This window comes from Emys orbicularis, chromosome 13 (genome assembly GCF_028017835.1).
Source record: "Emys orbicularis isolate rEmyOrb1 chromosome 13, rEmyOrb1.hap1, whole genome shotgun sequence".
Lineage (NCBI taxonomy): Eukaryota > Metazoa > Chordata > Testudines > Emydidae > Emys > Emys orbicularis.
Window position 1 is genome coordinate 9,109,528 of NC_088695.1, and position 13,244 is coordinate 9,122,771.

At 53.7% G+C, this 13,244-nt stretch overlaps 1 pseudogene; it reads right to left on the reverse strand.

Moving 5' to 3' along the window:
* The window catches only part of LOC135887377 (zinc finger protein 184-like), a 29,115-nt pseudogene that overhangs the window by 4,053 nt on the left and 11,818 nt on the right, over positions 1-13,244 (reverse strand).

Sequence of the window (13,244 nt, forward strand, 5' to 3'; positions counted from 1 at the left end):
GGGGGCGACTGGACCCCACCAGCCTAGATCGAGCGCCTGTGCTGCCCCCCGCCCTGATTGTGCCCCTAGGCCCCTCTCCTTCCCCGGCCCCCAGCTGGGCCCTCCACCCTGCATTCAGTTTGGCCCCTGCCCACTTTCTGCCCCCCTCAGATCTCCCTGAGCTGCAGCCTCCGTCCAGACCAGCGCGGCCAGGGGCAGGGAAACAAAGCAGGGGATGGGGGAGATGGGTGGTAACGTGATCCTGCTCCCGCCCCGCACACACCGGGAGCTGGCGGCAGCTTTCCCGGGCCCAGGGCGGGAATCGCAGCCAGCTCCGCTGGGAGCAGCCTGGGGCCAAACCCTCCCCCTGCAGCCCGGGTGTGACGGGGGGCGGGCGGGTCTCTCTTACCTTCCCTCTGAGCGGTGCCCCCTGGGGCAGGGGCCGGGCCGGGAAGGGGCCCTGGCCAGGCTGGGGGCTCTGACCTGGGAGAGGCTCCTGGGGAGCAGCGGGAAGGGCCCTGCTGGAGATTCCCCTCTCCCGGCTGCAGCCAGGGCTCCGGGCTCCCAGCACCAGCCGCGGGGCTCGGGGATCTCGCCAGGAGCCTGGGAGCCAGAGTCACCGCAGCGGCTGCGAGTCACTTCCTGCTGCCGGGACTGACACCAGCGATCGCTCCCACCCAGCTCCTCCTGGGTCCTAGCGATAAACCAATCACATGCAGCCCCCCTGCCCCACAACCTGCCTCCTGGGGGCCCCACCTCCCCTGGGCACAGGCAGCTTCTCCCCGCATTAAGGGGGCATCGTGCATAGAAGCCACTCTGTTAGTGACTGGACAGAAAGGATACATCCAGACCCCAGGGAGGGGGGAGAAGGGGCGTTTCTAATGGAGACTGGGGATTGTTCCAGAGACTCCCCAATAGCCTCATGGGAGTGAGAGGTTCTGGTCCTAGAGAGGCTGCCCAGAGCCCTAGCAGCAGGGGACACATTTCTCGGGGACACTGACTCTGTGTGACACCTCATCCTAGACATAGGAATGTCGTTTTTCAAGGGCTTAATTTGTGCCAGGGCTTCCCAGGGGTGAGCCCTGGCCAGCACCTCTGGGCCTGGCAGTTCACAGCCCCGGCACCTCTGGGCCTGGCAGTTCAGAGCCCCAGCCACTGGTGCGGGAACACTTTGAATAGTGGGGGTGCTGAAAGTCGGTGCCCTTACCCCTGTCTGCCCCACCCCTCCCGAGCCAGCAGCGGGGACCTGGGGGTGGGGGGCCAGCAGCTGGGACCCGGGCACCGGTGGGCTGGCAGTGGGGTGCCGGCGGGCCAGCAGACAGGGTGTGGGGAGCTGGCAGCGGAGCCCTGGCTAAAACCTGAGGGTGCTGCAGCACCCACTGCACCACTAGTTCCCGCGCCTATGGCCCCAGCACCTCTGGGCCTGGCAGTTCAGAGCCCCAGCACCTCTGGGCTTGCTTGCTGCATCAATTATTAATGTAAAAAAAAAATTCCACCCTGGGAGTTTCTGCCATAGGATTTGGAAAGAGGATGAGAATGTATTTACGTCTCAGGTAAACAGACCCCTCAAGCTAAAGAGAGGGGGTGTGACCCCATCCATTGCACCAGAGGGGGCAGGAACTAAATGATTTGCATTTTAGCACACGCACAGCTCTGGCTGGGGAGAATGAAGCAGGACCCTGCCCTGAAAACATAGGGCCTATCACCTGGCTCACAGCTCAAAATAGACTTTTGTCTGGAGGTCACCCTCAGAAGAATCCATTTCAAAGGTTCATTGGATTCTGGAAGAGATCGAGCCAGCTGCTGTGTTTTAATTGAACTGTTGGATGACTCCGGGGGAAAGTAACAAACTGTCGCACATGGACTCCTTAAAGGGAGAACAACCTTAACATTCCTCTGACTGTTCCAGGACAGGGCTGGACTTTTCACAACACCCCTTCCTGGGAACCTTCGGGGCTGGGCAGAGCCGGAGCTCTGAAACCTGGCAAGGGGGGAGGATCTCGGACCCCAGGCTCCAGCCTCTGTGTCTGCTCTGCTAATTTTATCCCTACAGCCTGAGCCCCTCTCCCTGCCCCCCTCCCCAGCCAGAGTCAGCTGACCCCCACTCTGAGACTTGTTGCAGTGTCTTTTGTTTGAGTTTTGGTTTTGTTTTATTTTTGCAGTGTAGATAGACATACCCTGAATGAGGCAGGGTCCTGTGTTAATGAGCGCTGCAGTATGTGATCCTGTCATTAAAGATCATAGGCACAGACACAAGGAGGCTGGACTAACAAGGCCCAGACATCCTTGATTGTGGCCCTGCCTCAGACTGCTTGACTTTGCACCGTTCAGAACATGCTTTTACTGTAATATTTGGAGGGTAAAGTGGATAGAAATCCCCTCCAGTTTCCCGGCTCTACCATAGAATTATTTAATAGGCAGATATTACATCCTCCAATCTTGCCCCTTTTCTCTCCAATAATCAAATATTGCGGTACACATTTTCCCCTCAATTCACTTACTGAATTTTAGTGCACCTCCCTCAGATGTTGATCACTTTCTCTCTGTTGAAGGATTACTAATATAATCTCTGCATAAGGATCACTTATTTATCCTTTAAATACCCACTTGATACGAAACCTTTCTGATTTTGCTTTTTTCCTGTTGACAGCCAATTTTTCCTCATTTTCTTCTCATTATCAAATGCGGCTATAAATTCTCCTCAACATTCACAGATTATTTCTCTCTTGGAATTACTGAATGATACCAGATTCCCTCAATTTGGGAGGAAATTGACCGCCCTGAGTCATTCCCACTGAAGGGGGTTGGGATTTAAACCCGACAAGGATCAACTTTCCCAGCGACATTTGAAAATGGAGATGTTTCCTCCCTGTTCAAGGAGCTGTGGTGTTGATATGGGGATGTCTCATTCCCAGCAGGGGGAAGATGTTAATAAATCCCTCATTCATAGCCCCAGCATTAAAGAGAAAAGTGGGATTTGGGATGCAGTTAGCATGGCATCCTCCATGGTAAAAACAAACTGTAGGGAGTCTGTTGTCACAGGGGGGAAATCCCTGCTTCACAGTCTTTTAGGTGCCTTAAGAATGGTATTAACTGTGCTTTTGAGGGGAAAAGAGAATAAATTAGGTGAGACAGGTTGGAGCTGTGGCTGGCGTCCAATCCTGCTCCCTATAAGACAAAAGAAAACAACGATCCACAAAAGGGGAGAGAACAGCTCAGCAAAGACAGAAAACGCAGCCTCTGCTGCCAGGGCTCAGTCTCACTTGCAGCCTCACTGCAGGAGAAACCCGGCGCGGCCTGCCGGCTGATCAGCCCCTCTGAGACATGGCAAACCTCTTTCTGCATTGGGCTGGCTAAGGCACTGCTTTGAGCTGCTTCTCTGGTCACAGGCTACCAGCACTGGTGCAAAAAGTGGTGCTGTCTTGGCTGGCTGAGCCAGACGTGCACGAGACAGAAGGCAAAAGGAGAGAGAGAGAGAGCAGAAGAAGGGGGAGGAGAAAATGATGCATGAGGGGAAGGGTGGCAGGAGACCCCCAAGTCTCACATCTGAGGGGAAGTTCAGGATTTAGCTGAAGCTGGTGGAGTTGAGGATGTCGACTGGTTCCCCCGCTCTGACTAGCCTTGGTCAGGTCGTCCTTGAGCATCAGGATGATGAAAGCCCAACAGTGCCGTGCTGGGTCCCAGGAGACAGCGAGGTTTGGTAGCCACAATGGTCAATCTTGCTCCTTCCTGTCCCTGGGAGCCCCTGATAAAATGTCCGAGCAGGAGAGCGAAGCAGCTCCCATTAACATTAACCTTTCAAGACACAGGTGAGATTTCAGCTATAACATTCCCTCCCATTTCCACAATCGTTCAGCCCCTAGCCTCAGTGATTGCAATGGGACTGAGGTAGAATTAGGCAGGGGGGTGAGCTAAGTTCCCTATTTAGCGCCGTGCAGAGAACCCACCTGGGGACCTGCCATGGCCGGGAGAGGGGGAGCCCCTCCCCCGGCCCCAACCTAGTCCAGCCCCCAACCTGCCATGGCCAGGGCAGGCACCCAGTCCCAACTATGCCGTGGACTGGACCTGCCGTCGCTGGGGTGCACCTACCCCGGCCCGGCCCCAGCCGCAGCGGCCTGGCTCAGCCCTGAACCCGGGTGGCATGGCCCGGTCACGAACCCAGGTGGCCTGGCCTGGACCCAGCTGAGGGCGGGGCAGCACAGTGCAGCCCGGAACCAGCTGGGGCGGCCCGGCCCACAGCCAGCCAACGCCAGGGCGGCCCGGCCCGAACCTGGGGGAAATTAGAGGGAACACTGGCTAAGTTCCCTGTAAGCTGCGCAGCTGCGCAACAGCCTATTTAGCTCTGCACAGGTGCTCAGGGAACCCGCCCAGGGACCTGCCACAGGTCCCCCTCCCCCGGCCCCAACCTACCACGGCCAGGGCAGCCCCCGGCCCCAACTATGCTGCAGCCCGAACCTGCAGGGGCGACCCCCCGGCCCCAGCTATGCTGAGGCCGGGGCAGCAGGGCGTAGCCTGGACCCAGCCGCGGTGGCGCAGCCCGGCCCAGCCCCGAACCCAGCCCGGACCCAGCTGTGGCAGTCCGGCCCGGATCCCACCGCAGCAGCCCAGCCCGAACCCGGGCGGCCCGACCTGGACCCAGCCACAGGGGCTCGGCCCTGTCGCAGGGCACTCCTCCCCAAACCCAGCCCTGGCTCTGTCACCTCCCTCCCTGCCGTAGCCCCGAAGCACCCTCCTGCATCCCACACACAGCTGCAGCCCTCACACCCCCGGAACCCAACCCTCTGCCCCTGCCCACTCCCACACTCTGAACCTCTCAGCCCCACCCCCTCCACATGAATTTTGTTGTGCACAATATGAAGGTGAAGTGTCAGACATCACCTCCATATGGGTGCACGTAACAAAATTCATTCGGCACGTGGGTGGAAAACAGAGGGAACACTAGTCCCCGCTCCAACTTTTTTAGCATCTAGTTAATTCTGGTCCATAAGAGAGAAAATGTACCAACATGAAATGCTTTTCAGCATGGCCTGGAGTAATGTGAGATTATCTGGGATGAGACAATCTGGCCCCACAGGGGAAATCAAGTGCAGGGATGGTGTTCCTAGCCTCTGTTTGCCAGAAGCTGGGAATGGGGGGACAGGGGATGGATCACTTGATGATTACCTGTTCTGTTCATTCCCTCTGGCCACCTGGCATTGGCCACTGTCGGAAGACAGGACACTGGGCTAGATGGACCATTGGTCTGACCCAGTAGGGCCATTCTTATGTTTCTTACGTTTCAGGGACTAGCAATACCTCTGCTAAGGGGGGGATCAGAACACATAAGATGCTCAGGGTGAGTTTACACTAGGAAATCTGGTGGAGGGTCACAGAGATGTGCTGGCTAATCCTGATCACATTTCCTACCATAGAGAGAACCTCCGAGGCTGATGCTGCAGAGGTGGGATCTTCAGGCCTCCCACAAAAGGCTGTGAGAATCAGTCCCTCTGAGTGGTGCTGTCTGAATGCAGAGGGGGCAGGGAGAAGGGGCAGAGGGGGTGACTGATGAGAGGCAGCACCTCTCTACCCTTGTGATCTCCCTCGCCTCTTATCCCCTGATCCCCAAACACTTGATAGCCCCGGCACCCTGCTTCCCAGCTCCACCAGCCTCAACCTTTCAAAGTCTAGTTTCCTTCCAAAATACCTCCTTGTCCCTTAACATTTGATTCCCCTAGAGCCTTTTGGGGGGAGGGATAGCTGCTCAGTGGTTTGTGCATTGGCCTGCTAAACCTAGCCTTGTGAGTTCAATCCTTAAGGGGGCCATTTAGGGATACTGGGCAAAAATTGGTCCTGCTAGTGAAGGCAGGGGACTGGACTCAATGACCTTTCAAGGTCCCTTCCAGTTCTATGAGATAGGTATATCTCCTTATATTTATATGGAAGCACCAAATGAAGCTTCCCGCACGGTCAAGGTCCCACTGTGGTGTGGATCGCTGAAGTGTGAGCTCAGATTGAATCTTTTCCCACAGTCAAGTCATTCGTAGGGTTGCTCTCACCCTTGTGGGTTCTCCGATGTTTAGTGAGGTTTGAGCTCTAATTGAAGCTTTTCCCACAAGCAAGGCATTCATGAGGTTCATAGCCCGTGTGGATTCTCTGATGTAAGATGAGGTTTGATCTGTGCATGAAACTTTTCCCACAGTCGAGACATTTATAGAGTCTTTCTCCTGTGTGACTCGCTTGGTGTCTAATAAGGGATGATCAGTGTGGGAAACTTTTCCCACAGTTCAAGCACTTACGAGGTCTCTCGCCTGTGTGGGTTGCCTGATGTGTAATAAGGGCTGATCTCCGTGTTAAATTTTTCCCACAGTCCAAGAACTTATAGGGTTTCTCTCCTGTGTGGATTGTCTGATGTTTATTACGGACTGATCTGTGTGTGAAACTTTTCCCACAGTCCAAGAACTTATAAGGTTTCTCTCCAGTATGGATTGTTTGATGTGTAACAAGGTGTGATCTCAGAATGAATTGTTCCCAACACTGGAGACAGTGGTAGGGTTTCTCTTCCTGGGGATTTGTCTGCTGGGCTGTGGGATCCTTGTCTCCTCCCCATATATAATAGATTCATCCACTTTCTTCTTTGGGTGGTTTTCCAGCAGCCTCTCTGACCTGTGCCAATTTCCCCAGGCTTCTCCCTCTTCCAAGCACTGGGATAAATTCCCTTCAGCTCTGCCCACAAAGGTCCCTTGTGATGCCACTTCCCTAGGAACTTGCTCATGATGATTCCCCTCCTCCTTCTCACTCACTCTCTCATCACCTGCTGGGAGAGAGAGACACTCCAGGAGAAAGAGCAATAGCTCAAAGGGAAAACACATCACACTAATGGTGTGAAGACTGAGCAATTGGATTCTGCCTCTACTTCCCACCCAAACACTCACAGGGAAGGAAAGTGGGGAAGGAAACTCCTGCAGCTAACAGGATGGGTGGAAAGCCGTGAGCGATATCTGCCGACTACAGCCCTGCCCTGGCTGAGACGAGGCAGAACTAACGGCGCTCGCTCATCGCACATTTTTGGGTTTCTCAACTTTTTCCTTCACTCGCCAGATCATTTCTCTGTCAGTTTCACTGAGTCCTCACCTGTGCAGGGACCTCTTGGTATCTCTTTCCTCGCAGGCCTGGAGTTCGGGGATCCACGGCTCTTCTCCTCATTCCAGCTGGGCGATCAGGTCAGGTTTGGGAATGGGAAATCCTATGCAGGGGGTGAAATCAGCCCAGATCAGGGTGCATGGAGTATTGCGGGAGTGTGTGTCACAAAGGGCATTCTGTGAATTGAACCTGCTCCCGTGCTGTGCTGAGAGAATTTGGAATCCAAAGAGATGGGAACATAGCTGAGCCCCCTTGGGAGAGGCAGATGTCTGGGGAGGTGGGAAGAATTGTTTCGCCCGCACTAGCAGTTCCCAGGATCTGTGCACTTTGGGGGCCTTGCTGATGCACACACAGCTTTGGAGTTAAATCCCTGCAAAGCTCAGAGCCCTCCCCATGGCTGGAGTTATTCCCAAGGGGGGAGGTGACCAGGGATTCTGTGTGCAACCAAGAAACAATACAGACAGGACAATACACAGCTTCTATCCCCTTGAAAGCTGGGGGGGAGGGGGACGCTTTAGCACATCCATTAGGTTTTGGCACCCTGGTCCCATTGAAGGGGGTTTGGAGATGCAAGTCTCTCTCACATGGCAGCTGTGGATTATGGAATCCATTCCCCTCCAATCTAACTGAGCAGGGAAGAACCTGACCAGAGTCAGAAATGCAGGCCCTACACTTTCTAATAACTGAGGGCACAGGAATCCCTTACCCAGCGAGGTCACAGTCTCGTAATTCTCCTGCATGACATCCCTGTAGAGGGCTCTCTGACCGGGGTCCAGCAGAGCCCCCTGCCCCTTGGTGAAATACACAGCCACCTCCTCAAAGGTCACCGGCATCTGAAATAACAAGAGTCCCCCACTTAGCACCTGCTGCCCCAGCTCCAATCCCACTAGTCACACAGGAAAGGAAGAAGAAAAAATAAACATCTCAGAAGCTCTGGGAGGACAACAGTAGCAGAATCCCACCCCCACCCTGCTCAGAGCAACCAGGTGGCTTCAGGGGAGAAACTGAGAGCTCCTTGTCCCCCCCACCCCCCCAGCAGATGGAAGAGAGCAGGGTCTTCTCATTTACCATCCACCTGCTAGCCAGAGGTTGATATGGGAAGCAGAGCTCTGAGCTGGGGACAGGAATCCTGACAGCTTCCCTTTGTATTTCACAGTAGCCTCTGGCTAATGGGTTCAAGCTCCAGCACTGGGACTCTGGTCAGTTTTCCCAGCCCGGCCAAGGGGGTGTTTCCTGGTTCAGAAATGGGGGAATGTCCCCACCACCCCCAATGGGCCTGTTTGGAAAATCAGACTCAGGTTGAACCTGTCCCAGTGGGTTTATCATACCCTGTCCCCTCCCTCCCTGCCTCACACTGTGTGTGTCCTGCCCCTCCCCCTCCACAACAACCCTCCCTTCAGCTTCCTGAAAATCCCCTACCTGATCTGGCTCCAACAGCCATTTCCCTTCCCTCTCCCGTGGGAATATGGGCTGATCTGACCGAAACCTGGATGTGATTCTCCAGCCTGTCAGGGTGAGAGGGGAGATTGGGGAGGTTACAGAAAGGGCTTGAGTCCATTTCACACCCCAATTCCCCCCAGGCTCTCTTCCTTACTCCTGGGGGAATTATGCACAATTGCGCATGCACAGAATTTATGTCCCCCGCAGATTTCTTTGCTTCCCTGCAGAAAAATTACTTTCTGATGGGGAAGCAATGGGAAGCCACAACAGCGGTCATGCGACCCTCCCCAGCAGTATGTTTCTGGTGCGCAGGGCAGCTGGCAGAGAGGTAAATCACTGTGGGGCGGGTAGGGTGGCTCTTATCCTGCCCTGGGCTCAGCTGCTAGTCCCGGCTGAGCTGGGGAAGATGGGACTTCCTATTTCCCAGCACAGCACCCGCGGCCATGTCAGATGCACCCCCAGGATTCTCCCCTGGTGTAGGAAGCTCTGCAAATTCACCCTCCCACACACGCTTCCTGCACCCATCGCGCCTCAGCTTCAGGGGAAGGAATGACTGTACAGGGAGCTGCTCCCCCATCCACCCAACCCCCATGCACCCAGATCCCCTCACACCCAGACTCTTCCACCGAGCTTCAGCCCCTCTGCACCCAACCCCCCCCGACAAACCCCACTCCTCTTGCACCTTGACCATCCCAAGGAGCCACCCGCACTTGGATCCCCACCCTACTGAGCCCCAACTAGATGCACCTAGATCGCAACCCCACTGAGCCCCACTCCCCAGCATCTGGACGCCCCCATTGAGCCTCCCACACCCAGACTCCCTGGCTGAGCTCTGTCCCCCACCCACACACTCAGACCCCCCTGCTGAGCCCCAACCACCTTCACCAGACCCCCCTGCAGAGTCCCATTACCGTTCCACCCAGAACCCCCCAACAAGCCCCTGTGCATCCAGATCCCCCCTCACATGGATCCCCCACTGAGCCATCCAGATTGCTCCACACAGGACCCTCTCAACCCACACCTGGATTCCCCCCACACCAAGCCCCTCCACACTGGGATCCTGCCTTGCTGAGCCTGCCTTTATTACTCTCAAGCCAGGCCCCTCCCAGCAGAACTAAACCCACCGGAGCACTTTTAAACTGTCCCAGTAAGAGCATCCCTGAGCCGAATGCTAGAAAAAGAGCAGAATCAAAGGAGCCACTTTTGGGGGATTCCTCCTGACACTGTCCCCAAAGGCAGCACATCCCCCCACCCTCTGAGCAGCCCAATGATTCAAGAAAGACAGGACCTGGCTTTTCCTCTCTCAGCTCCTCCTCTTGTTCCCAGGAGAGTCAGTCTGCCCAGGGGGTGCAGGGAATGGATCCGGGCAGGTCTGGGACCTGGGAACCTCCCGCCCCACTTACTGCTCCTGCTGCCCTTTCAGTCTGGTCACTCTCTGTTTCTATCACCTTCCCTTTCTCCCCTTCCCTCTGTCTAGGAGAACTGATTCCGCCCCATTTACATTGGTGTTTGCTCTTCAGTAGACTGATCGGTTTGAACCTGGCAGTGTGAGGGCAGTAGCTCTGGGACCCGCAGGCACGGGGGAGCCCCCTCCCCCTCCGGTACAAACTCACCAGCAGGTCCCGGAAAGGGGCCCTTTGTGCAGAGTCACTTTCCTGCTTGGCCCCAGCCCTTTCCCCCAGGTCTCCCCATCACCTGCAGGCTGCAACTCAGGGGCTGGTGTCAGCAGAGCCCAAGGCTGCCCCAGGGGCTGGTTCCAGCCACCGAGAAAGTTCCCACCTGGGCTGGACAGGGAAGGGGCTTTGATGAAGGTCTCTTCCAGGCTCAGACTCTGCTGGATGAGAAGCAGTCTGGGCTCCCAGCTCAAAATGGAGGAGGCAGCAGCTTCTGATCTGGGGAGCTGCACTCCAGCACTGTAAAACAGGAGCAGGGAGAGACACACACCCGCCTCCTCCTCTCCCTTAGCCATTAACCGGAGCCCTCTGAGCCTCCCTGTCCTGCCCCTGCATCCCCCAGGGACAGGCAGGCAGAGGCTGATCCTATTGGCCCATGCCAGAGCCAGCAGTGACTCCTGTCTGACACCGGTGTGGCTGAGATCTGAATCCTGTAGGGAAATCAGACCAGGGCCCTGGGCAGCCCCGTACACTCAGGAGACAGACCCAGGGGCGGATTAACTTTTTGTGGGCCCGGTGCAAAACATATTTTTGAGCCCCCCTGGGATATGAGGGGGGCCAGGGGCAAGAACACAGCGGGCAGGGTGGATTTGATTTAAATCACTCATCAGGAAGATTCGATTTAATCATGGTTTTCTACATAAAAGTGCATTCTTGTTGGTTGTTAACCTTAATACATATTCTTCACAACTCAGAGATAGAAGTAGGTGTCATTTTAGAAGGTACACACTGTACATTTTTAAACAGTGATTTATTTTGAAAACTTTTCAGATGAGTTTTACAGCTATATCAGAAAATGAATGATTGTTTGGTTATTTCATTTACCAAAGATAATCGAAGCAGGTATTTATGAAGTCATTGGGAGGTGAACAATCTCCAATTCAACAGGTTAATCATTAATATTTGGAGGATTTTCTTGCCAGGCTGTATTAGGAGGAGAACAGCACCAGACAGACATTTAAATTGTTTTATTTAACTAAAACAACAATGTTAAGTATTCTGGATTGTTTTCTTCCACAGCAAACATATAATATTTTAACAAAAAAGCATATGTCCCTCGCTTCTCACATTTATCTCCAGACTTCTTCTCCTTGTCCAGATCTATTCCGCCCCAACCATCTTCTATTCATTGAACTTTTTGAAACTTTTCACGAGAGGTAAGGGATTGACTCTGTGTACAAAAATTTGCAGAGGGACAATAGAGTTGAGCTCTGTTATTTCTCACCTCTATATATTATTTATTTATTTTAAAACATTTTTGCTGTTAACAAGCATGTTACCTCTGGAGACGCAAATCCACAGTTTGAGAACTGCAAAACTAAGCATCTCTGATGGTATCTTCTAGACTGAACAGTGAGTCCCATTGGGTAGATAGAAAGATTAACCTCAATCATCTATAAAGAAGCCTGTGGAACCCCATAAAATTGGGTCCCTAATCCATGAATTATTAGAACTAATTTACAAAATTTTTCTTAAACATTACATGAATATATTATCTAATACTATAGAATTAGAATTTATAATCCCTATTCCATGATGAGATATAATGTATCTTAATTAAAACAATCTTTAGATAGGTTTTTTCACTCAAAAATCCAATTTAAATTTAAAAAATCAGATTTTTTTTAAAAAGTCATTGATTTTTATCCACCCTAACAGCAGGGCATGGTGTGGGGGGGAAGGATTGGTCCCCAGCTGGAGTGAGACAGGGGCCAGGAGCAAGATGAGCACAGTGGGGCACAGGTGTGACGGGGGGCACCACGCCCGGGGGGGCTGGGTGGGTCTCTCTTACCTTCCCTCCACGCGGAGCCCGCCTTGGGGGCAGGGGCCGGGCCGGGAAGGAGCCTGGCCAGGCTGGGGGCTCTGCCCTGGGAGAGGCTCCTGGGGAGCAGCGGGAAGGGCCCTGCTGGAGATTCCCCTCTCCCGGCTGCAGCCAGGGCTCCGGGCTCCCAGCACCAGCTGCCGGGGCTCGGGGATGTCGCCAGGAGCCTGGGAGCCAGAGTCACCGCAGCGGCTGCAAGTCACTTCCTGCTGCCGGGACTGACCCCAGCGATTGCTCCCACCCAGCTCCTTCTGGGTGCTAGTGATATCCCCCGGAATGCATTTTGCCTCTTGTGTCTGGCTTCTTTGGGCTTGTCTACACTGGCACTTTACAGCTGTCAGGGTTCCCTCCCCACTCTGAACTCTAGGGTACAGATGTGGGGACCCGCATGAAAGCCCCCTAAGCTTTTTTACCAGCTTAGGTTACCAGTAAGCTGCCACCACCAAGCGTGTTCCAAAACTTAGGGGAGAGCCACTTGGAACTCTGCCTTTCCCCAAATACTTCCCAAGTCTCTAACCCCCCCTTTCCTGGGCAGATTTGAGACTAATTCCTCCCCCCCTCCCAAGTCCTTACACCCCTTTTCCTGGGTAGGCTTGAGAGTATACCCTCACCAGTTAGTCCTGGTGAACACAGATCCAAAACCCTTGGATCTTAAAACAATGAAAAATCAATCAGGTTCTTAAAAGAAGAATTTTAATTAAAGAAAAGGTAAAAATCATCTCTGTAAAATCAGGACGGAAAATAACTTTACAGGGTAATCAGATTCAAAGGGCCCAGAGGAACCCCCTCTAGCCTTAGTTTCAAAGTTACAGTAAAACAGGGATAAACCTCCCTCTAGCAAAGGAACATTTACAAGTTGAGAAAACAAAGATAAACCTAACACGCCTTGCCTAGCTGTTACTTACAAGTTTGAAATATGAGAGACTTGTTCAGAAAGATTTGGAGAGCCTGGATTGATGTCTGGTCCCTCTTAGTCCCAAGAGCGAACAACCCCCAAAACAAAGAGCACAAACAAAAAGCCCCCCCCCCCCAAATTTGAAAGTATCTTGTCCCCTTATTGGTCCTTTGGGTCAGGTGTCAGCCAGGTTACCTGAGCTTCTTAACCTTTTACAGGTAAAAGGATTTTGGAGTCTCTGGCCAGGAGGGATTTTATAGTATTGTACCCAGGAGGCTTGTTACCCTTCCCTTTATAGTTATGACAACAGCGCTGC